Source organism: Leptonychotes weddellii, chromosome 2 (genome assembly GCF_054177405.1).
Source record: "Leptonychotes weddellii isolate Sample4059 chromosome 2, ASM5417740v2, whole genome shotgun sequence".
Classification (NCBI taxonomy): Eukaryota; Metazoa; Chordata; class Mammalia; order Carnivora; family Phocidae; genus Leptonychotes; species Leptonychotes weddellii.
Genome location: NC_138370.1, coordinates 122879629 through 122904985, shown reverse-complemented (window position 1 = coordinate 122904985; position 25357 = coordinate 122879629). Strand labels below are relative to the sequence as shown.

Here is a 25357-nt window from a genome sequence, read left to right as displayed (position 1 = left end):
GATTGAACACCCCAGTAACCCGGGACATCTCTCAGTCAGAGCAAGCCTCTAATCTTCAGATAACTCTGATCATTAAGACAATGCACCCTACATAGTGAGCTCAATTCTGAAGTCCTGTAATTTATACCCTTTGATATTAGATGTGCTCCCAGGTCCCATGGAAATCACCTAATCCCTCTTCCTGTTGGCAGCATTTCAAGCCTTTGAAGAGACCAGTCATAGCCCTCCAGGTCTCCTTTTTATTTTCCCTGCTTTATTTTCACCAGTTGTTCCAGGAGATAACGGTGGTGGTGATGATGGCACAGTAATAATAAGCAACATTTCCTGACTGCGTATTATGTGCCAGGTGTCATCCTCAGCAGTTCATGTATATTAGTTCATATAACTCCCTTAACCCTGAGGTGAGTCCTATCCCCATTTTACAGATGAGGAAACTGAGGCACAGAGAGGTTAGGTAATGTGCCCAAAGTTCCACAGCTAGTAAGTCACAGGGCTTAACTTTGAACGCAGGTGGTTTGGCTCCCAAGACTCCCCTCTTAACACCATTGCTTGATGACACTCCTCTGATGAGCTCTAGATCGCCCCTTCTCTGTTAGAATGACATCCAGCAGTGGACACGGTACTACAGGCACTAAGGACTGCATTTTTGTCCTTACTAAATTTCTCTGAAGGCCACCCAAGTTTTCTTGGGTGTACTTCATAAACACTGAAGCCAAGGGAGCTCATCAACTTTTCCTTTTTTTACCAGAGTGGTTATGCCAGTGCTTCCTGCAGTGTGTGAAGTTAGCTCAGACTAAGCCAATTAGAACACTCCCCACAGCTTTCCGCCAATATTTGGGCAGCTAGAACTAGGGACCACATATTGTAGAAGAGAATTCTCACTGTTTGTGAGAAACAACAACTCTTGTTATAGTGATCAAGGTCCGGTATTTCCATCTTTGGATCTGAGGTAGCTTTCGGGAGCTAAATCGTATGGCTTCACTAGTATTTGGCTCCATAATAAAAGCCTTTTATTTTTTTTTTAATCATTCATGATCTCATCTCTAACATTCCCTTTGTAATCAAAATTGAGTATCTTTGTAAAAATATTGACCAGTGATTAAATATGGTGGACAGAAACCAATTACAGACAGTAAGCCCTGGGGTTTTAGGTGATCTGAAGGCTGTGTGTTGAAAGATAAACAGATAATTTTCAAAATTAACATTTTATAATTGGCTGTTACAAACATATTAGCTAACTCTGGCGACTGGCCTAAATTGCTGGGACCTAAATAAAATATCTTGGAAGAAAACAGTGACATTGGAGTCAGTTTGTTTCATTTTTGAGTGTTACAGCCAGCCATCCTGATAGCTATGTTCCACAGCTCCTAAGCTCACAGTACAACTCTCTATAAGCCAATACCACTCTGCACAACAGATTTCACGTCATAGTGTGGAGCATTAACATGGTAGAAGCGGGGATGACAAAGTCACTGTGGCCCAGTGATGTCCAGGATTAATAGGAGGTGATGTAGATGATTGGTATGAAGTTGCACGTGTTGCTAAGGTTTCAAATTTTTTAGTTTCAGTGTAGACTACTGGACTTCAGAAGGGTCATTTATTGATTCATTCAATGAACAATTCCTGGGTCACAGGCCTATTGATAAATACTGGGAATACAGTAAGACACAATCCTCTACCTTAACCATGTGATCAAACTTACCGTTGCCAGTAATGAGTATTGGTAATCAAATCAGGTGTCATACGGGCAGACGGTAGCTACACTTGTGGTGAGCATAGCATAACATATAACCTTGTCAAATCACTGTGTCCTACACCTGAAATGAATGAATGTTGTGTCACCTATACTCAAATAAAAAATTAAGACAAAACAAAGCAAACAAAATCAATGTCATAAGGTGCTTCCCGATGTGATGTACTGAGAAAGACACAATGTCACCCTTGTAGCTCTTTGCCAAACTGGTTTAACCTGAATCTAATCATGAAGAAACAATCAGACAAATCCAAATTTGGGGGCAATGTACAAAACTGGCCTAGACTCTTTAAAAATGTCAATGTTAAGAGAAGAAAAAAATAAAGACAAAGAACGGTTGCTCTATAAGGAGGTTATAGAAACAATAATTAAATACAGTAACTGAATCTTGATTGAATTCTGAACTTTTTTTTAAAGCTATAAAGTCGTTGTTATGACCACTGGGAAGTTCAAATATATATTATGTTATATATTATGTATTATGTATAATCTATATTATTGTATTAAGGTTACATTTTCAGAGTATGATGATATTGTAATTATACAAGAATGTCTTTACTCTTAGGAGATACATACTAAAGTATTGAGAGATAAATGTCATGATCTCTAAAATTTTCAAATGATTCAGTAAAAAAATTTATATCTAGGGCGCCTGGGTGGCTCAGTTGGTTAAGCGACTGCCTTCGGCTCAGATCATGATCCTGAAGTCCCGGATCGAGTCCCGCATCAGGCTCCCTGCTCGGCAGGGAGTCTGCTTCTCCCTCTGACCTTCCCCCTTCTCATGTGCTCTCTCTCTCTCTCATTCTCTCAAATAAATGAATAAATAAAATCTTAAAAAAAATTTATATCTATATTAATAAATATATTATCTATTTTATATTTTATGTTACACTTGGTTTTATATTTTATATTAATAGGTATATTAATCTGTAGTTAAACCTTGAACAACATAGGTTTGAGCTGTGCAGGCCTATTTATATAAATTTTTTTTTGATAAATATAGTACAGTACTAAATGTATCTTCTCTTCCTTATGATTTTCTTAACATTTTCTTTTCTCTAGCTTATTTTATTGTAAGAATACAGTATATAATACATAAAACATAAATATGTGTGTTAATAGACTGCTTATGTTACTGGTACAGTTTCCAGCTATTAGTAAAGTTTTTGGGAAAACTTATAAAAAGTTATAAGTGGATTTTTGGGAAAAAACTTAAAAAAAGTTATAAGTGGATTTTCAATGATGCAGAGGGTTAGTGCTCCTAACCCCCACATTGTTCAAGGGTCAACTGCATATTGTTGTGTTTCTCTCTGTATAAGATAATTTTATTAGTTTTTTAGGGCTGCCATAAGAAAGTACCACAAACTGGGTAGCTGAAAGCAACAGAAATTCACATTCTCATTGCTTGGGAGGCCAGATGTCTGAAATCAGGGTGGTGGCAGGGCCACGCTCCCTCTGAAGCCTGTAGGGGAGGATCCTTCCTTGCCTCTTTCAGACATCACTCCGATCTTCACCTCTCTCTTCATGTGATATTCCGTACTGTGTGTTTGTCCAGATTTCCCTCTTCTTATAAGGAACCAGTCATTCAATTAGGGCCCATCCTAATCTCATATGACCGCATCTTGATTGTATCTGCAAAGACCCTATTTCCAAATAAGGTCATATTCATAGGTACTGTGTAGGCAGAATCCTGGGCGGGGGGGGGGGGGCACTATTCAATCTTCAAATTCAAAATTTGGGGAAAAAAATGTGCTATACAAAAGAAAAGAAAAAAAAAAAAGAAACCCTTCCCTTGCCCATGAGGCTATCTTGCTGTTATGGAGGACACGGTATAGGACACGTACCGTGACAGTCTCCATGCACATGGGAAGGAACAGAGCCAGCTTGGGCACATTAGAAGGGTTTCCATGAGAAGTGACACCCAGCTGAACCGTTTGGAAGGTCAGTGTAGGAGTCAGCTGCGGGGGTGAGGGCGCACTTGGGGAAGTGTCAGGAGGAAAGGCAGGAAGCCTGTCATTGAGGGTGCGGCATCGAGAGAAGCCTTCACCAGGAAGACCAGGAGCAGCCAAGGCAGGGCTCGAAGCAAGGTGGAACCTAACCACATTTTTGTTTGGGGGCTAGGTGTGTGGGGAAACCTGGAGATGAGCCAGGTGGGATAAGCTGGTAAGAAATCAGGAGCGTCAGAGGCTGGGAATGAGCTAAAACCCAGAGGGCTGAGCTGCTGACCACACGGAGGGAGGAAGGGGGGCTTGGGGGCCTGGGTGGTTGGTGCCGCCCTTCCCTGCAAGGGATGCAGAAGGAAGAGAGGGAGTGCTGCAGAGAAGGAGACAGAGGCTGTGCTCCATTTGGACAGGGGGAACTTGAAGACCCTGGTGGAGGGCCTCAAGTGAGGTGACCTGGAGCCCAGGAAATGGACTTGGCAACTTGTAATGGTGTTAAGTGAAGTCACAGATTGTGAGGAGATTTCCCAGTTAGAGTGTGGTGACGATAAGAATGTAATGACACACAGAAAGCCAAGCACGAATCTCTGAGAAGCAGGGCAAAACAAGAAGGTCCCGCCAAGGAGACTGCGGAGAAGTGGACAGAGAGGTGGGAAGAAAACCAGGAGCGTGGCATCAGGGAAGTCCAAGAGAGGGCGTTTGTGGGGAGGGAGCGGGCAACAACTTCAGGCAGCGCACAGGGGCTGCAAACACTGAGACTCACACCAGTCCTTTCCATGTTGCAACTGGGAGGTCTCAGAGAGCAGTTTCAATAAGGCAGAGGCCAGATGGCCAAGGACTAGGCATTTAATAAAAGGTAAGGAAGCACAGAGCCTGTCAAGGTAGAATGTTCTTTCCAGAAACTTGCCTGAGAAGCGCAGAGAGATAGGGCAATCATTAGCAGGAAGCAAAGGGTGAGGGCCAGTGTTTGTTTTCACATGAGGAGAGAAATTTGGGCATGTGTATAAGGGTGAGCAGAAGGAATCCTGAGGATCTGGGACCCAGAGCACAGGTGGAAAGAACCCCGTTTTCACCGAGATGGGGAGGCGGGGGCTAGAGGAGAGGGAAGGTGTGGGCCTCAGACCTCCTCGGGGCCTCATGAGGGACAAGAGAGAGGAGGACAGAGACTAGGCCGGGTCAGAACCATGGATCTTGTGACTGGGGCAAACAAGAGAAAGGAGACAAAAACTGGGCTATACATGAAGGCATTTGGAAGCAAAATGGTAAGCAAAATAAAATGAGAAAATGAAAAATCAGAATGACATGTGGAGTTGGAGGGAGAGACAGGGTCCTAAATATTATCTGCTCAGAGAATCGGTATTCCTCCTTATTTAATGAAACGTGACTCCTTCCTGCCCTACCCGTCACGTCCCCCCATGGCAGGTGTTAGGTTTCAGCATCAACCCTTAGGAGGGTAGATGCAGTGGATTTGTGGCCACGAGTCCCAGAGAACAGGTTTCCATTAGTACCACTGATCTAAGGAGATGGGTTCGTGGGCAACCTTGAGAGCTCTTTGCAGTTTTGTTTCTGGAAGGGTAGGCGGTTTTCTCTCCCTGGATTACATTAACTGCTAAATATCCAGGTGTTATGGTAACCAGCAAAGGGCTGCCTGTTCCGGGATTTATGAGATGTGTTGGCTCACAAACAGAACAGTCCGAAGGTAGGCATGACTGGACGCAAAACTCACACGATTTCCTCGGAAAGGAATTTCTTTCTCTTTTTCTCACTTAACGTTTCCCTGGCAACAGTGTCATTCGCGGCCCCTTATGTGGTTCCCAGACCTCTATCCTTCCAGATCTGAGTCCAGTGCAAAAGAGCAATTATTTCTATTCCAGCTCCAGCAAAATCCAGTCTAGACTGGCTCAGGGGAACATGATATGCTGACCGCCTAGGCCCAGGTCATGTGTTTTCACTGGAACTATCTGGGCAGAGAGTGGCTAAGAGGGGGTCCCACTGAGGAAATTTGGGTACAGTGAACAGGAGACCACTGCTAAATGGATGCTGGAGAGCGCAAACCACAGAAGTCACAGCATCTGGCTTAGGTCCAGAAACTCTTGGTAAGGTCAAAAAAAATTTTTTTTAAGATTTTATTTATTTATTTGAGAGAGAGTAAAAGAGAGAATGCATGAGAGTTGGGGGGGGGTCAGAGGGAGAAGCAGACTCACCACTGAGTTGGGGAGGGGGGCGATGCAGGACTGATCATGGGATTCCGGGATCATGACCTGAGCCAAAGGGAGACCCTTAACTGACTGAGCCATCCAGGTGCCCCACCCCCAGAAAAATTTTTTTAAAATAATAAGAAATTCACAGAAAGTTGCAAAAAATGGTACGAAAGAGTTCTGGTGACTCCTTTACCCAATTTCCCCGAATGGTTACATCTTACATAATTGTAGTACAATAATCGAGTCCAGGAATTTGACATTGGTACAATGCATGTGTATAGTTCCATGCCATTTTATCACATATATAAATTCATGTAATCACCAGTGTAATCAAAATATAGGACTATTTCATCCCCCACATGTTATTCCTACACAGTCCCTAACCCCTGGCAACCACTAATCTGTTTTCCATTTCTAATTTTGTCACTTTGGTAATGTTATATAAATACTATTCCTTTTTATTGCTGAGTAGTATTCCATGGTATGGATATACCACAGGTTGTTTAACCACTCACCTACTGAGGGATATTTTTGTTGTTTCCAGTTATGGGCTATTACAAATAAAGCTGCTGTGATCAGTAGTATACTTATGTGGAACATAAGTTTTCATTTCTCTGGGATAAATGCCCAGGAGTGCAGTTGCTGGGTCATAGGTAAATGTATGTTTAGTTTTTAAAGCAGCTACCAAACTGTTTTCCAGAATGGTTGTGGCATTTTACGTTCCTACCATCATTGTGTGAGAGATCAAGTTTCTCCATATCTTTGCCAGCATTTGTCATTATTACTGTTTTTTATTTTAGTTACTCTAACAGGTATTTAATGATATCTCAGTGTGGTTTTAATTTGCATTCCTCTCATGGTTAGTCCTGTTGAACACCTTTTCATGTGTCACCATATATCCTCTTGGTTTGAGTGTCTCTTCATGTCTTTTGCTCATTTTCCAATTGGATTGTTTAATGTAGAGTTTTGAGAGTTCTTCCAGTAGAGTCAGTCTCACTCTTCCAAGCACAGAACCTAATGTGATTTAGCTCTAACTAGCAGGATGTTGACTCTAAACTCACCCTTGCTTCAGCATGGATGCAAGGATCCAATTATTATTATTTAGCAGGGGCATTTCCCCACCTGCATCACATCTGAAAATATTTTGCCCTATCCTCTGCTCTTCCCTGGCCAGGCCCTGAGCCATACCCACGTGTTACCTCCGGAGTAGTCTGGACTTTAGCCTCAGATTCCCTCCCAACCTCATCATTGGTTTTGTGAGCTGAAACCAAGCCTTGGGAATTGTACCTCTCTTCCTGGATTCGCATGCTCTGGATGCCAGATGAATGAATGAATGAATGAATGAAGTAACCAATCAATGCTAGCGGGCTCCTTTGCACTGCTATTGTATGCAGCAGTCAATTTGGAATTTGTCTGTTTTCCCAAAAGGCAAAGAATAGATCAGAAAGGGCAGAAACTTAAAAATCTAACATCGTAAAGAGAGCGGCCTCCTTTGACCGTGGTCAGTTTGCAGCCACGGGAAGGAAAGAAAAGAACGTGGGAGAGAAGGCCTCCAGGAGGAAGTCTTGGGTACACTGTATACCACCCAGGACACTGGCCTCCCCTGACGCACTTGGAGTCTCGCTCGGGCAGGTTATTTTTACCTGCCACATTGTAAAGTCAATGTTTGCACTTTGATAAGTGTCCTGTCCAGTGGCTTGTTCTAAACTCTGGCCTGGGAGGTCACCCTAAGAGCCTAGGAGTGGTTTGTGAGAGAGAAACTGAGTGAGTGAAATATAAGAATCCTGTAGCGGCCAGGCTTGAGAGCCATGACAGAGCAAACAATCCCCATGCATTGTGTTCCACTGCTTGCATCACCTGCTCATGAGCTGTCAGTGGAATTTGTGGAATGGATTGTTCTCTCGGAGTCACCCAATATCCCTGAACAATGGGAGCACACATTCGTAGTTTTATGTAAGAGCTAAGAAGGAATGTTCCTTCCACCCAATCAGAAGCAGGTTGCCTGCCAGCCTGCCTGTCTTCTCTCTCTTGCTCCTGCCCCTCGTCCTCCCCTCCTGTCTTTTTTTTTTTTTTAAAGGTTTTATTTATTTGACAGAGAGAGACGCAGGGAGAGAGAGAGAGAGAGAGAAAGCGCACAAGCAGGGGGTGTGGGAGAGGGAGAAGCAGGCTTCCCACTGAGCAGGGAGCCTGATGTGGGGCTCGATCCCAGGACCCTGGGACCATGACCTGAGCCGAAGGCAGACGCTTAACGACTGAGTCACCCAGGCGCCCCTCCCCTCCTGTCTTTAAGGCAGGAAAGAAGAGGGAGGAAGGAAAAGAAAGAGAGATCCATCGCGCACAGGTCACCAGGAGAATGATGTCACAGGTTGAAGGGAAGATAAATGTGAAATATGGGGGGAAAAAAGGATACCCTGGGTTTTTCACTCCATTGAATTCGGTTTTACTTCTTTGTGGGTTTTTCTCATTGAATACCCTTGTAGGAAAAAAAAAGGCATTAAAGTATGAGGTAACGACTGTGAGGCCCTACTTTACTCAGACATTGAGATTTAGCGGCTGAGAAAGTCCCTTTCTCGAACCATGACATTTCAGGTTCTTTCGGTTGCACATAACACAAAGCCCAACTCACACGGGGTTCAGCAGTAAGCGACCGAGGGACTCAGTCCTGGAAAGTTCAGAAGCAGGGGTCTCAGGGTGGATTTGATTTAGCGCTTTGCCAGACATCTTTTCTTTACCTTCTGTGGTGTCCATTTCAAACTAAGGCTGGTGCCGTGTGTCGGTGTTCATCTCGGGAGAGAGGAGGCCTGTCCTCGGTGGTGGCTGCTCACCCATGACGAACCCCCTCGGGGGAAGGTCATGTGCCGATTGGCCGAGGCTGGGCTTTCCCAACAGGAGAGGGGGTGAGGTCACCAAGGCTGCTTCACTGAAGGAAGGGGGCCGTGGATCCTGGGCGACAACCCCAATGCTCACCCCCTCCTCACTACATCTCCTAAAAAAAGCTCCTTCTAATTCCTGCACTGAGGGGTAAAACTCCTTTAAGAGGGCCTCAAGCCTCTCATTCTGAAACTTGAGATACAATTGAAATAGTAACAGTGTATTTACACTAAAATGTGTCAAGGGAGTAAATTTTTTGCTGTTGTCAATCTCAAGTGAGCTAAGAAGTAATTTTATTTCTCCATAATTGAATTAAATTAACTCATGAGCCCCAGTTTCTTCTTGATAATAGAAAACGAAATCTTTCTAATTCAAAGGAAATTCAATTACTTCTCATGTAAAACCCAGTCCTTTTTTTGAAAAGCACTGGTGAGCATTTAATGGCCCTTCCTCCATGTGACTTCAAAACACCAGGACACAGCCCCCTGTTCCCACCCTACCCCCCTTTTACCCTTAATCTTCTCTTTAGCTCTTCTGCTGAAGAATTTGACCTTTACCACGATTGTCTGCTTTGGGAGGTTTTCCTTCCCCAGAGCTTCATAGTAGTCCTAGAAGAACGGGGAAAGGGTTTATAATACACCATGGCAGGTACCAGCTCCCTGATGGGTATGAGGGATGATGTCTGCCAAGCTACTCCATCTAAGAGCCAGTGGGAGCATGTTTCTGTCGTGGCCACTCCTGGGGGTGCTGCCTGCCCTTGCCAGTCAATCAAGACCAGCAGATTCTTGGGGCGCCTGGGTAGCTCAGTCGGTTAAGCATCTGCCTTCGGCTCAGGTCATGATCTCAAGGTCCTGGGATCGAGCCCTGTGTTGGGCTCCCTGCTCAGCAGGGTGTCTGCTTCTCCCTCTCCCTCTGCTTCTTCCCCCATTCATGCCCTCTCTGTATCTCTCTCAAATAAATAAAATCTTAAAAAAAAAAAAAAGACCAGCAATTTCTCTCCGAGAACTCCAGCACAGCAAGACAAGAACTATGTCAGGATGCGACTCTCGTCTTGGGAAACCCAGTCCTTCTTGAGTAAATTCTTACTTCAAGATTCTTCTCCTCCTCCCACTCTTTTTTTATTTTCTTAACCTTCCCCCTAAGGATAAGACAATCTTGGTTCCTGGCATTGTCACATATGATCTGGACATTTAAAGAGTGGGCAGCTAACTGCCAAGTCCTCCTTGTGGCTGTTGGCATCTGTCTTCACTGCCATCCACTGCCGACGTCCATAGTCTGCCCCCGCCCTTTGGCTTCTCGTCACACACAGTGATAAGAGCATTCCCAGTCCACTGGCTTTCTCTCAGCCGCTCTTGCCCGGTCTCATGGGGGGAGGGTGTGAGGGAAGCCATGGGAAAGTTTCGGCTGCTCTTCTGTCTTGCTCTGACATGACAGGAAGCATGGACTTGGTGGTGGTGGGTTTATCTTAGATTGTCTCTTGGCTCAACTTGTCCTGCTCTACTATAGCCCCTTGTGTTGGCATCGGCTCTCCGTGAGAATATTTCCTTGCAGGATTCTTGGTGGGGCGTGGAGTCACGAGTCACGTGCTCCGAGATCCTCAAAGCCATCTGAGGGTCTCTATCACCCCTACTTTCTGTCAGCCACTCTGACCAAGGACTTACTCTCTTTCTTGCTTTTCTTCCAGCCCAGCAAAGATTTTCTTTCTTTCTTTCTTTTTCTTTTCTTTTTTTTAATTACCTCTCCGTCTAGCTTGGAGGGAGGGAGGAGGGGAGGTTTACATAATTTTCTTTCTTTTGAAAATCTTTGTTATGGCACAAATCCTACTGCTTAGTAGTTTTGCTCTAGGTCTGGATGTTGACTGCAGTCATGTGATTTGGAAGTATTTTCTCAGCTTTAGCAATACAGTAGAACTTTCTTACAAAATGAATGGTATAGTGTACCCAAGCTTTATTTCTTATTGGTTTTATTCCTCTAAACACATTTAGCACAATTTCCCCCTTTGCTGAGGTTCCTGGCCCAGTTCTCGGGAGGTGAGTGGTGCTATCTAAAGATCTAATATCTATTGTGCTCGCTTCGGCAGCACATATACTAAAGATCTAATATCTACTTTTTCCCTCAGAGATTCTCATTTTTAACAGTGAAAAAACAAGGTCTTGTCTGAAAAAGTCATTGCTTACAAGGCAAATGGGAAGGCATTTAGGGGTAAATGACAACTGTCTCTGCTGCGTCAGTAGTGAGCTGGTTTTGTAAGGCACAGATTCACAAAGTGTGCAATAAACATCACAGAAAGTTGAAAACTTGGGTGTGTGGTGTTGCAGGTTCGTGTTCATTTGCCGTCTTCTGTGGGGGATCTGCTTCATGAAAGGCACCTTCAGTTTCTGGGTTCCCGGAGCAAGGCTTAGCTCAGCTGCCATGCCAGCTCCCAGCCACGGCGCGACTCTCCCTGCCCCCGGGTCTTGGTAATAGAGACACACCTCTCGGTTCCTTCAGGGCTTAACCGAGAGTAAATACCACTGAGACGGGGAAGAGCTTCCTGAGGATTAAAACTTGTGTATAGTTCTGGTATATTTAGTATATTTAGGTACTTTTCCTCTTTTCTTGGTGGACGTTGAATTGAACATTCTAGGCAAATAAGCAATAAACACTCACGCGGTGAAACACATGACTTTGAGGAAGAAAAGCCCAGGGAGAGGTTTTGTCTCCAGGGAGAGGAACACAGCACATGCAATCTTTAATTCTCACACCCAAACAGGCTTCCAATAAAGTGAACGTGGAGCAGGGAGGACCCGATGAACAAGCCACACGCAGATGAGCAAGCCCTGCTCCCTTTTTGCGTCTGTATCCTGTGGACAGAGAGGGTCACACCGGGGAGGCTGGACACTGACTAGCTGGTCTTGGAAGGAATATCCTCCTAAGTAGCTTCTCAGTGGACTGAAGAGTATAAAAAGGAAGAATTGCGAAGGACTGTACTTGCTTTCCCAGATTGCAGTCAGATATATTAAATTCACCAGAAACAGGGACTCCCGCTCTTCCTACTGTAGTAATAGCTCTACTGTTTGCTTGGCTTTGCAATTCCGACTTCTAACACCCTCCCACTCAGAGTGTACATAGAAAAGAATCTTTTTACAGTGTAGCTGGTGAGATGACAGGATTTCCATGAAAGCATTAGTCAAACGGTGACTCTAAAAAGCACCGATGATTGGAAGCACAATCCAATAGTCAAGTGAGGGTTTGGCCTGTGTCCCAACACCAGCACCATAAGGGGCTCAGCTATATTCGGCCTTCAAATAAAGACATATAATTCACCCCTTGGAGATGTTTGTGAGAATTTTACAACACCACACGAATAATTCGATGGTACACCGCAGTAGAAATCAGTGATGAAGAGCACAGGTTTCAGAGTCACGGTCTTGGGTTTAAATTTCAGCTCAGCCACTTTCTTAACCCTGCAGGATACTTTCACCCTGTCCAAATTTGAGCCTTCCCTCCAGCACACTGCCGATGGCATACACATGTGTCATGAGATTTGTCCTCTCAGCCCTGGAGGTGCTGTGATGGGAAAAAGATTGGAAATATCACCATCATCTGAACTTCTGCATCTATCAATCATAACTGTAGGGGCGCCTGGATGGCTCAGATGGTTGAGCATCTGCCTTCGGCTTGGGTTGTGATCCCAGGGTCCTGGGATCGAGCCCCACATCTGGCTCCTGGCTCAGCGGGGAACCTGCTTCTCCTTCTCCCTCTGCCTCTCTCCCTGCTCATGCTCTCTCTCTCTGTATCTCTGTGTCTCAAATGAATAAATAAAATCTTTCAAAAAAAAAATCATAACTGTATTTTCCTCATGGTGTTGGTTTAAAGATGAAATGCAGGTCCCCCCGCAAAGCATTTAGTACGGCCCTTAGTCAGTGATTACCGAATGACAGCCTGCCCCAAGCACACGGTTCCTGGCCAGCCGTCCAGTTCAGCTAGCGTTTGGAAAATGTCGAACAGACAATTACCTCCCACTCCATGGCACAAAGAGAATCCTGAAAGCCATGAGCAGAGCCATCAAACAGCTCCTTTCCAGGAATGCCAACGATGATGGCCATTGGAACCAACCCCAGCTCTCTCTGTCCACTCACTCCTGAAGTCTTCCTTCTTTTATGATGAGTAGCTGGAAGGCATAAACACTCCAGTCTCTTGTTCCACTGGGAATAAAATAACTTCCTCAAATTTTAGAGCCGGCTGCAGGAATACACAGGAAGAATCAAGGCTGGGATTTCTTTCTTCTTAAATAGCAGATCTTGATGAGCTATTGTTTTGTTTCATTTTACTCATGGACACCTTATAATAGTTGACTTCACCTGTTCTGTGTTTACTGTAGGGACATTTTTTTAGGGTCAGAGAAATGGTAAGACTATACAAGGCAGAAGCATACTCGAATTGAAATAAGCACTTAAAAACCTATGGGAGGTTTAGCGATTTCCCAGAGAAACCCAATGGAGTCAAAACCCATTGTCCTCATCACTTTAAAGCCTGCTCCCAGGCTGTTCCCATTTGTCTTCAAGGAGCCGGCTGCTCCACAAGCTCCACATTTAGATGACAGGGGACAGAAGACAGAGGTGAAGAGTCTCTGTCTCATCTTAGAGAACACTGTTGTGGAAAAGCCAAGAATGAGCTCCCATCTGGTGCAGAACATTTAAAAAGCAACATACCTTGCAAAGGTTTTGTATTAAAAAAGAACAAAATGATAAGGATAGAAAACCACCACCCTCTCTTATTGACCCAGTCAGCTGTTTGAATGTGAAAAATAATAACCAAATATTACATGTACTTAATTTTTTTAAAAAATAGGAGTTGGCACTCAGTGTGGGAAGCAGTCAACTAAGTGGAAATTAAGGGGGTCTTCCTTTAGCCAAGTTTTATTTTTGCAACGGTCGAACACACTGCTCTGTCTGGGGTAGTTAGTGTCTCAGAGCAGAAATGAGGATCTGGAGGCGGGGTTTCTAATGCCTGCTCTGCAACTTCTTAGCTCTATGACCCCGAGCAGGACAAAGAAAATCTCACATCATTCTCCATTTGTAAAATTTTTGTTTATGAAGTTCAAGCATTTATGGAGTGACCGTCAGAGAGCCAGGGGTCCGGTAAAGGAGATTTTGCATGGAAAGACCTGGCCGCGTGCGTAGTATACAGTACGTACACTATAAGATGGCATTCTGGTGTGTGTGTAGAGCGCAGAGTCCCAGGATTTCAGAGCTGGGTGGAGTCTTAGGGCTTATTACCTATCTTTCATTTACCTTTGCTTATCTCCACCCTGACCCATTTGCATTGATTTTGCAGATTAAAGTCTCATAAGACAATCTTATCCCTGCATTTCCAACCTATGGGGGGTGGGGCGTGACCCTCATCAGAGCCCCCCAAGTTCAAACATATGTCCTATCCCTTACCATGTGGCAGATATTTGTTGTCTGTTTCCCCTTGACCGAGAATGCCTTGACGTACAGGTCCTCTCACTTTTTGAGCTCTATTTCCCCTGGACCTAGCACGATGTCTGATGCAAAGCAGAAGCTCAGTAAGTAGTTGTTGTCGTTGTCAATTGAAACATAAAGAAGTAGCCCAATCCATGTGAACTTAGACTTGGCCAACACATAGTAAGTTAGCAGAAAGGTGGTATCCTCATAGGTCCTGGACAAACGATGGGACACAGAAGGGCCAGCCCCCATCACTGCGGCGGTGGTCAGCTTCATTACCCTGCAGCTTCTCATGCGGCTCATAAGAGAGGTGCGATTTCTGACAGGTGCTCTGCCCCTTGTCCTGGGTCTTCCTGCCCTTAAAGCCAGTCTGGCTCCTCTCCAAGGGGGCTAACCCACGCAGGCTGTACTTCTCAGTGTCCCTAGTCAACTGGCTTCTGGCAGGGTTTGGCCAATGGGAGATGAATGACTGGAGGGAGGGAGGGGGTTAGGCAGAGCCAGGCTGTTTCTCCTGTCTCTTGATCTCAGACCACGTGATGGTGGTTTTGTCTTTTCTAGTGCGCTAGATCCTGCCTGCCATGTCTCTGCCAGGCAGATCTCCAGCCTCCTGGGGGTGGGGGTGCGGGTGGCTTCACAGTGGCTTGTGAGCTCGTCCACTATGTATATAATGAATCCCCTCTGTCACAGTCCCTGTGTTTTAAATGCTTAGAATAATTTCTGTTTTCCTGGATCGACCCTGAATGATACGCGTACCACTCTAGCTTACCATGGCTAGCAAGAAATTAATACAGCAACATGTATTGACCACTTATTTTAGGACATAAACTTGCTAGGCACGGAAGATACAAAAATGAATAAGGTGTTATCTTTGCCCTGGAGGAGCTTAGTCTGATTGAGGAGATGGACATGTAAGCAAAGAATCTGTGATGCAGTAAAACGAACTATTCATGAAGTTTATTAAGTTCACAATGCTATGTGCGCCTGGAGACAGAAATGACTAACTTGGGGGAGGGGCGAGTCAGGAGGAAAGGTTTTAAAAAGTTGGTCACTTAATATAGTATTTAGACACTACACAGACTCTGGAAACGGCTGGATTCAGATCCTGCCTCCAAAATTTATTAGCTGTATGACTGAAAACAGGTGGGGTTTTTTGTTAGTTGGTTTTTAAAAAGACTTATATCTCAACGTCCTTATTGGTCAAATGTGAATAAAAATAGTAATGATATCATAGTGTTATGTAAAGATTAAATGACTTAATAAATATAAAGCATTTAATACAGTGCCTAGCTCATGGCAAGCCCTAAAAAATATTAGCTATCATCATGATTATTGTTGCTGGAACAGCAAGGGAAGTCAAGTCTAGGTGTTCAGCTCCTAATACAGTACCTGGTATACAGTAGGTGCTCAACAGAGACTAGCTGACTCGATGAATGAATCGACTAAATGAATAAATGAATGAATGAGTTTACAAGCAAATGATGAAGGATGGAAGAGCATTCCAGGCACTGGCCAAAAACATGGTGGTTTGGAACACTGTAAGTCTGGTTGGTTTGGATCCGTGTGTCAGTCTCCTAATAGTTTGGTTCATGTGAGGTTTGCCCCTGAATTCACCTCTGGCTGCAGGGACCAAATCAAGCTCCCAGTCTGCAAGGTTGACCTGTCTCCTTCCCCTTTGTAAAGGTTTTTCTTTTCAAAGTCAGTAAAAGATATTCAAACAAGGGAGTTCTGAATGGGATATGGTGGTGAGAGTAGGGTTGCCAGATGTAGTGAATAAAAATACTGGATATTAAATCTGAATTTCAGATAAATAATGAATAATATCTAAACTTTAAGACGGTTATTTTAAAGTCTGTGCTTTGTACGCACTGACCATGACCCATTAGCATTTTTTTATCCTAAAAGGAGAAATTGGCCCTTAATAAGGCATGCTTCATTGTCCTTGTTTCAATTTCTTCCTTGGGGATGATAGAAAGGACTTACTCTCCAGCTCATGTTTTATATAATTCAAGGGCCCCTATAGCAAATGGCCCAAGAGCTAACTGGGTCCAGGTCAATAGCGGTTCCCTCTAAAAGACCATCCTGGTCCTGCCGGGCCTCACTGGTTACTCTCTGGTCTGAACCAGAGTGCACACAGCATTTCCTCTTTCGAATTCCTGTTTGACACTAGGAAATGCTACCTTTCCTTTTTATATGCCTTTCATTTTCAACTAGGTTATAAGGGAGTAAAAACCAAATGTTTTTATAACTTCCAAGCCCAGCACACAGTAGGTGCTCAATATATTGGGTTTTTTAAAATAAACCAGTACATGAAGAAAAGAATTAATATTCCCATTGGATATTGCCGGCCATCAGGAGGTGTGTTGCCTAACGGACTTTGGAGTTACGCTGAGTTTGAATTCCAATTCCTTGCTCCTATCTAACATTGGGCTCTGGGGCAAGTCACTTCACATTCCCCCCTTTGTAAAACAGGTACAATACCAGTTGACCTCTCAGGATTGTTATTTGGATTAAGTTGATGAACTTTAGATTAATTAGCACCTGGGAAACATTTCCAACTGGAAGTTACAGTTATCCTGATGGCAATTAGTAAGATGTAGGGAACCATTCCATAACACCCTGACCACCACTTCGTTCCCAAACTTTAACCGGAGAAAGTAGAAATCAGATTTGATAAGACATTTTACATTTAGCTATTTATTGGGCTAATTTACTGTTCATAGGAAACCACTCTACAATAGAAACCAGCCTCTCACTGATGGTTCATGGTCATTTAATCACTAACCCATCACCTTAAATAAGGCGGAGAGAGGTTGGCGGGGAGGCAGGCGGCAAACAATTCCATTCGAGTCACTTGGTTGTCACTGCTCCCCCATGTCCTTCACCCTCCTTGCAGCACAGAGTTTTGAGTGATTGAAGCCAGTTCGGGCCAGGATTCCAGACAGGGAAAAGCAAATACGTAAGTCAGAGGTCAGGAGAGAAGAATAGGCCAGAGGGGGAGGAAGAAATGCTGAGCTGATGATTGAAAGATAATGGGTGTGGGGGTGGGTCACAGCAGCATAATAACAGGGGGATCCAGACACCCCCAAGCTTTCTCAGGCATCTGCGCAAGGACCAGGGTTACAGCTCCTCTTAAAGAAAGGTCTATGGAGCATGGATTTCTAAACAGTTGGGCCACCCAGCATGGAATTTTGGGAAATGGCACTGTTGAGTAGAGCCATTAACAAATTACTTTCCTTTCATTTCCTTCACTGGCAGGACCTTCTGTTTATGTCTCCCTTAGCAGCAACTGGAAGGAGTAAATTTGCTGACAAGCATCCGTGTGTAGTGGGCCACTGGATGGAATTTTTATCATGCAAAAATGATCCCAGATGATTAGTTGAAAGATGGCCAGGAATCTCTGGAATCTACCCTTCAGTTGAGCACACGCAAGTTTAGTTTTAGGGTAGAGTCAAGGTGAAGAACTTAGAAAAATAAGCCATATTGATCTCTTTACTTTTGTAAATATTTGAATTTTGTAATAGGCATCCCAGCTTGCTCTCAACTAAATAGGAAACTGGAAATCTATGATGTAGCGACCAAGGATAGGTTTTGAGGTTAGGTTTTTGCCTGGACACCTAGCTCAACCATTTGCTAGACATTTATTAGAGATTATGACCTAATCCCTCTGTGCCTCTGTTATATCATCTGTAAAATGGACATATTGTCATCCTCATCTCATAGCTTCTGAGGATTCAACTAAATAGTAAAGCAACTAGACCCTGGCCTTAGGAGAAACTCAAAGTTTAAATATCCTTTTTCTTTTCTCTTCTCTCTCTTATTCCAAACTCCTCCCAACCCCAACCCCACCCCAGCAATTTTCTAATTTGGGACAGTCTTTGCTAAACTTGTGAGTGTAGGAGACCCGAAGGAGGAGGGGTATTGGGTCATATGGCTACCTGGAAGAAACTGCTCCAAATACAAATATCCATCAAGTGCAAAGAGCACACAGTAGATGTGTCCTTGGACAGTTCAGGGAATCTCAGGGAAGCCAGGGTGACTGAAATAGAGTAACCACAAGGGACAGTGACAGGAGAAAAGGTCGAGGAGATATAGAGGGGCAGATTGTGTGATCCTGTAGGACCTTGAAGGCCATTAAGAGGACTTGAGCTTTTACCCAAAGCGGGTTGGGAAGCCATTAGAGGATTGTAAGCTGAAGAATGATGTGTTGGACTTTGTTTTAAAAGGATCACTCTGGTTACAGTGCTGAAAATGCATTATGGGACATGTGTGAAACCATCATGTTGTACCCCTTAAACTTACATATGTTATATGTCAATCGTATCTCAATAAATCCGGAAAAAAATAAAAAGAAAGAGAAAATACACATTGTGGGGTAGGGATATGGAATGAGTAGAAGGAACATACGGGCAGAAGCAGCACATCAGTTCGGATCCCACTAAATATCCAGGTGAGAGATGAGGGCAGGGCAGAGCAGATCAGTCGCAGTGTGGGTGGTGAGAAGTAGTCAGACTGTGAACATATTTTGAAGGCAGCAATTTAGGCTTTGCTGACAGATTCAGTGTGTAATGTGAGAGAGACTTCTTTAAGGTTTTTGATCCAAGAAATTGGAAGATAGTGATGCTATTTGCCATAAAAAGAAAAGGTTCAGGAAGAGCACCAGGAGGTTAATTTTATCCTTGTAAAATTTGAGATGCCAAATAAACATCCATCAGCAAGCAATTGAATATCTGAGTCTGGAGTTCAGATTAGATATAAGCTATATATAGAGAAAAGGGGTTATAGCTGGGTAGGAATGTAGGATTGGGAGTTTATTTTATTTTATTTTATTTTACTTTATTTTAAGATGGGAGAAATAATAGAATGTTTTCCAGTGATGAGAATAATTCAATAGAATGGAAAAATGTGACAATACCTGAGAGGGGACAGTCGCTGGAATGGTGTATTTAAATAGGTGACAAAGGAGGGGATCTCATGCACAAAGGAAAACATTGCTGTAGATGGCCCATCCCTAGTAACAGAAAGTATATGTAGATAGGAAGATCCACATGGTGGTATGATTTTGAGGGGTTGTCTTCCGACCGCATGTATTTTCTTGGTGAAATAGAAAGCAAAGTCAGTGTGAGGATGGTGGTGAAGGGTGGAAGGTTTCAGGAGAACAACAAAGCCATGATTGAACAGGGGAGTGGAAGAATGAATGGATTTGGGATTGCCAAGCGAATGCATTTAGAATTGCCAAGTAGCATTAAGGGCTGACTTGAGGTTGAAGGTCATGGATTTAAACTGAGAACGGCCACTTTCATCTGTGCAGCTAAAAGTATAGAGAAGATGGAGAGCTCAATTTAAGCAAGATTGGGGTTTTGCCAATTGACTATGAGGAAGGGAAAGAAGGGCAAAAGAGCTGAGGGTTTATGCAAATAACTAATTATAATGATAGCTGGTGGACACTAAGTTGGGTAAGGAAGGAAGAGAGCTCATGAAATGAGCAAGAAGCAGTGAAAGAGCCAGAGGACCAATGAATGACAGGTCTCTATGGGATCGAAAAATGGTTGGAGTCAGAATATTAGAACAAATGAACTGAAAAGAGGGGGAAATGCAAATCAAAAACCACGATGAGATATCATTGTATTCATACCTACCAGGATGACTGTAATAAAAGAGATAACAAGTGTTGAGGATGATGTAGAGAAATTGGAATACTCATTCAGAGCTGGTGGGATTACAAAATGGTGCAGTGACTGCAAAACAATCTGGTATTTCCTCAACATGTTAAACATAGAATTACCATATGACCCAGCAATCCCACTCCTAGGTGGAGACCCCAGAGAATAAAAGCATACATCACATAAAAAGATGTATACAAGTGTTTATGGCAGTATTATTCATAATAACCCCAAAGGGGAAACCACCCAAATGTCCATCAACTGATGAACGGATAAATAAAATACATCCATATGATACAATATTATTTGGCAATAAAAAGGAATGAAGTTCTGATACATGCTATATAGTTTGGATGAACCTTGAAAACACGCTAAGTGAAAGAAACCAGTCACAAAAGGCCACGCATTGTATAATGTGAAATATTCAGAATAGACAAATATAGAGAGACAGAAAGTAGCCTGGTGGTTGCCTAGGACTGGAGCAATGGGAGAACTGAGAGGGGTGGTGAAGGGTAATAGGTATGGTAGATATTTTTGGCGGTGGGAGGGGAGATGACGAAAATAATAAGTCCATTGCGGTAATCGTTGTACAACTCTGTGAATACAGTAAAACTATTGAACTGTATACTTTAAAGGGGTGAATTTTATGGCATATGAATTATATCACAATAAACCTGTTACCAAAAAAAAAAAAGGAGGAGGCGGTCAGAGAATGGGATGGTTGAAACTGGTCTTATGGGAGTTTTGCACATTGGTAATGACAGGAGCTAGGGTCGGACCAGGGAAGCTGGTAGCTGGGATGACTTAGAGGAGGGAGGCAGGAAGACTCTTCCAGCATCCATGAGGTCATGGGCATCAAGTGTGGTGGCAGGAATAATGTTGGGGGGGGGGCGTCTGACAGTAAAGGGGGTGGGGAAGGATCTTCAGGGAATGAAGAGGATGACCTGAGGGTTTGCAAGGGACTACCACAAAGAAGGATCAGAGCTAGTGGAAATCTGATAGCAGGCAGTTCAAAGCTGGGATGGGGTTAGAGGGAACATTCTAGAATTTGGGTATTTTTGAAGGACTTAAAATATCCTGAAGTATTAAGCACTGACCGTACTTTTTCCGTCCTTCACTTATTCGTTCATGCAACACCTATTTATTCTTTTTCTGGTACCTTACCTACTCATTTGGCCATCTCTGCGGATGTAGCCAAGCATGGTAGAGCTGACTCAGGATGGCTGTGGTGTCCCTGCTACTCTATGATGATCTCCTTTCAATGAGCTTCCCCAGAACCCAACTGCCCGCTCACGGAGTGGAAGGCTATACTGAGCAGTATGTAACCATTCCTTGATCACTGACATCATACTGGCGGTCACGGACACAGTGAATGGCTTTGTCTTCTTGAAGGAGGGGGGTGTGCTGCCTGTTGCATAATTGGGTGGGAGAATGAGTGACAGGCTTTGGGTTTGGAGGGATCTGGGTTTGGGTTGGGGCTCTGCTATGTATAACCTTGAGCAATTTACTTAAGCTCACTGAGACTTAAGTTTTGTTGTTGACAAAATAGCTACTTTGTAAGCATTGGGGAGAATTAAGGGATATCATGCCTGTCAGACCCCTCATAGACAGTAGGCGTGAGCACAAATGTCCTGTTCTCTCCCCCTCTTTCCTTCCGTTGCCTTAATGCTGAGGTTGCTTCTACTGTTTGATTTCTAGCTTCCTGCCATTCCAACATCTGGCTTCTCTTCAGAAGCCTTTTTCTAGTCTTCTTATTTAAAAAATGTTTTCTCATTTTAACCTTCAAAATAACCTGTGAGGTATGTACAAGAGGTATTAGTGTTCCTAACTGATGGAAGAGAATATAGGGTACTGAGAGTAACTGACATTTACCGGGTATTTACTAAATGACATTTTTCTAAACACTTTATGTGCATTGACTTACTTAATCCTCACAGTAATCCTAAAAGGGGTATTATTAAGCTTATCTTACAGAAAGGAAAACAGGCACAGAGAGGTCAAATAACTTGTTGAAGGTCACATAGCTTCTAAGCATGGGGGCAGGATTTGAACCTGGGCAGTCTGGTCCCAAAGCTTAAACACTATATGGCTTTGATAGAAGGTAAGTAAACAAATCATGGTTTAGAACTCCTGAGTGAAGAAATTCTCTTGCCGGTTACTGCTCAGGTATCTTGCTGGCCTCTGGAATGTCATGCAGCTTGAAAATGTCGGTAGTTCACAAGGGTGACTCATAGAATACTATTGTTATCTTATACAGGAGGGGACCCTGGGTGAGTTTTATTACCTGGCTTCCTCCTAGCTCAGCTACCCCTGAGAATTCTTTTGTAGAGACAAAGAAGTCAGTCCGTCTAAGATAATACCAAGAAGAATAGCCACCCTTATCATATTACGGTTCTGCCTATTGAAACCAAAAGTTTTCTCAATATTATAAATCTAAAAACCTAGGGGAAACTTTGGAAAACGTTGGGAAACAAATAGTTCATAAAGTTCAATGAACCTCCTAATGATTCTCTGGCCCCAGCAGACTTTTCCTTGGGAAGCAGAAGAATATTTGGTCTATGACAGGGCCATTAGGCATTCATGAAACTCATCTCAGAATAACAGGACAAAGTGCTAGAGGGCTGATAGGTAAGGTGGGTTTTCTTAGGAGTGGATGAGCAAATATTCAAAACAGCTAGAGATTTGTCATTTTTCTTCTTGCTGCCACTGATTCTAGTTTTTGAGCGCTAGAATTTGTCCCAAACCAGGAATGGAGAAAAAAAAGATAAGATAAAACTAAAGCCTGATCATTTTAGTATGTCAGAAACTTTGATGTAAATTTGATGGAGGAAGAGTTGGAAATTGTTATCTAAAATGAGATCCAGTATATATACATTTTACAAGTGTGTGCATTTGTATACATTTAACTATTGTCCCATGATTCCTATTTCTATTTGATAATAAGAAGTGGACTTACTCTGTATATTTACGAAATACATGAGATACATATATAATTTATAAATTTTATTTATTTTCCAAAGATCTGAGCTCTCCATTGATGTGGTTAATAATTCAAAGAAGTGGGGCACCTGAGTGGCTCAGTCGGTTAAGCATCTGACTTCAGCTCAGCTTATGATATCAGGGTCTTGGAATCGAGTCCCTAGTTGGGCTCCTCACTCAGTGGGGAGTCTGCTTGTCTCTCTAATCCTCCCCCCACTCATACTCTCTCTCTCTCTCTCTAAAATAAATAAACAAAATCTTAAAAAAAATAATTTGAAGATGTTCTCTTTCTCTTATTTGTAAAATGGTTTATATATACATATATATTCTCCGTATATGTACATTTTAATATATGTTCTATACATATATGCATATTGTACATAATATACTGTCTTTTCATGAATAAATACAGCAGAATCAGTCGAATAAATGAAAACATTATGACTTGAACAGAAACAAATGAGGCAAAGGGTCTTTCTTAGGAACACGGAATAACCATGCTAACTAAGAGGCCTGAAATTATTTGAGGAATGGAGTAAAATATAAATAAATGCCTTTACATTTAAAGAAATGCTCAAGTCTTCAATCTCAATGGAGCAGAAGGAGGGAACTGAGGCCCCCCCTGGGATCCAGCTAGCCTTGGCCTCTTGTTCCCTGAGAGAATTTCTCTTTGAAGTTCAGTGGAGTTCACTGGGATGGGGCATATGACTGCGGGGGGCTCAGGAATTCAATGAGAGGGAAAGCAATCCCAGTATGCATTCTGAGGAGGCAAAGATTCACACATGTGGGCACACACATGCGCACAGACCCAAACCCCAGGAAGTGGAGAGTTTTGCCCTTGTCACAGCCAAGGGATTCCCAGAGCTCCACACATTCAGGGGACTCTGAGAAACTGGTTTGGGCCCAGAGCGACCTCACAAGCCTCTTTCTAAGACAGGAGAGCCCAGTAGCTGACTTACAGAGTTCAAATACCAGAAGCTCAAAGGACTTAACTTGGAGTGTAGTTCTCCCTTGTCTGTTCATGGTGTCTGCTGAACTTGTTCCTCCTTCAGTGTCTTGAAATAGGGGTTGGGCAAAGGAAGAAGTGGGAGAAAGACAGGGGGGTCTCTATGATGATGCTCATTCTACTGCATGCAACAAGGGGTGGAGGACTGAGTGTGTAGAACCTCTTTACCTACTTCCCCCTATAAATGATGATGATGATGATGATGATATTGATTAAAACTAACATTTGTTGATCCCTTACTCTGTGTCAGGAATTGTGATAAGCTTTCCATCTATTATCATATTTTACTCCCATTGTCTCCATAATTCTCAGGTGTAGGGGCTGTTATTGTCACCTTGCCTGTTTTTCAGAAAAGTAAACTGAGTCCTAGAGGAAAGGAATAAGTTGCATAAGGTCACACAGCTAGTAAGTTACTAGGAAGTTATGTTAGGTAGAATAACACAAAGCACCCCACCCAGATGTCTACATCCTGATCCTTGGAACCTGGGATATACCACGTGGTGCAGGTGAGTTAAGGTTGCAGATGGAATTCAGGTTCCTAATCAGCTGACATTGAGATTGAAGAGATTCTCCTAGACTATCTGGGTGGGCCCAATGTAATCACCAGAGTATCTCATAAATGAAAGAGGGAGGCAGGAGGGTCAGTGTCAGAGTGATGCACTGTGAGAAAGACTTACCTGACCATTGCTGGCTTCGAAGATGGAGGAGAGGGGTCATGAGCCAAGGACTGGGAGTGGCCTCTAGGAGCTGGAAAAGGCAAGAAAATGGATTCTCCCGCAGAGTCTCCAGACAGAACATAGCTCTGATAACACCAGGTACTATCCCAGTGAGACCCATTTTGGACTTCTGACCTCCGGAACTGCCAGATAAGAATTTGTGTTGCTTTAAGCCACTAAGCAGTAATAGAAAACGAATACAGTGATAAAGCTGAGGTCTGAAGTATGACTCTGCAGGTGGGGCCCTTAACACCAGCCTTATAGTGCAGAGCTATAATGAGCCACAGGACTCATTAGCTTAGCACAGGCCCGGTGGGAGAGAACAGGCTTCACAGCTCCACCAGAAAGGCCCCAGGCCTGAGAAGCCTGGAGAAACTGCAAACAGATCAGGAACACCTCAGATATGGCAGACTTTCTGAACCCATCAAATACGGGAATGGTGGGGCGGGCTAGGGGCAGGGCAAGTAAGTTCTCATCCAAACACCGAAAACCTGTGACCTTGGCATTTCCTCGTTTACATTTATCCTTCAAAGACACATTGAGTATCTGCTCAGAGTAGGCACTGCGTGAGGGGCAGAAGATACCAAAACAAGGAAGTCCTGTCTGGTCCTTCACAGAGGTAACAGTCTAGTGGGGGACACAGTCAAGTAAACAGACCATTACCTTTCAGTGGGGTAGCACTGAGGTAGAGTACATGGGGAAGCATAGGGAAGGCATGAGACCAGTCTCAGGCAGGGGTTCAGGCATGGCTCCCTGGGGAAGGTGATCACTGAACTACATC

General features: G+C 43.5%; 1 protein-coding gene and 1 non-coding gene across 2 annotated transcripts in view; one reads left to right on the top strand and one right to left on the bottom strand.

The window, feature by feature from the left end:
• Nucleotides 1–25357, top strand: part of SHROOM3 (shroom family member 3) — a 242243-nt gene that overhangs the window by 21358 nt on the left and 195528 nt on the right. The window lies entirely within an intron of this gene.
• Nucleotides 9694–9821, bottom strand: LOC115943221 (small nucleolar RNA SNORA3/SNORA45 family). Its single transcript, XR_004077828.1, has one exon. It is a non-coding gene; the product is annotated as a small nucleolar RNA SNORA3/SNORA45 family (small nucleolar RNA).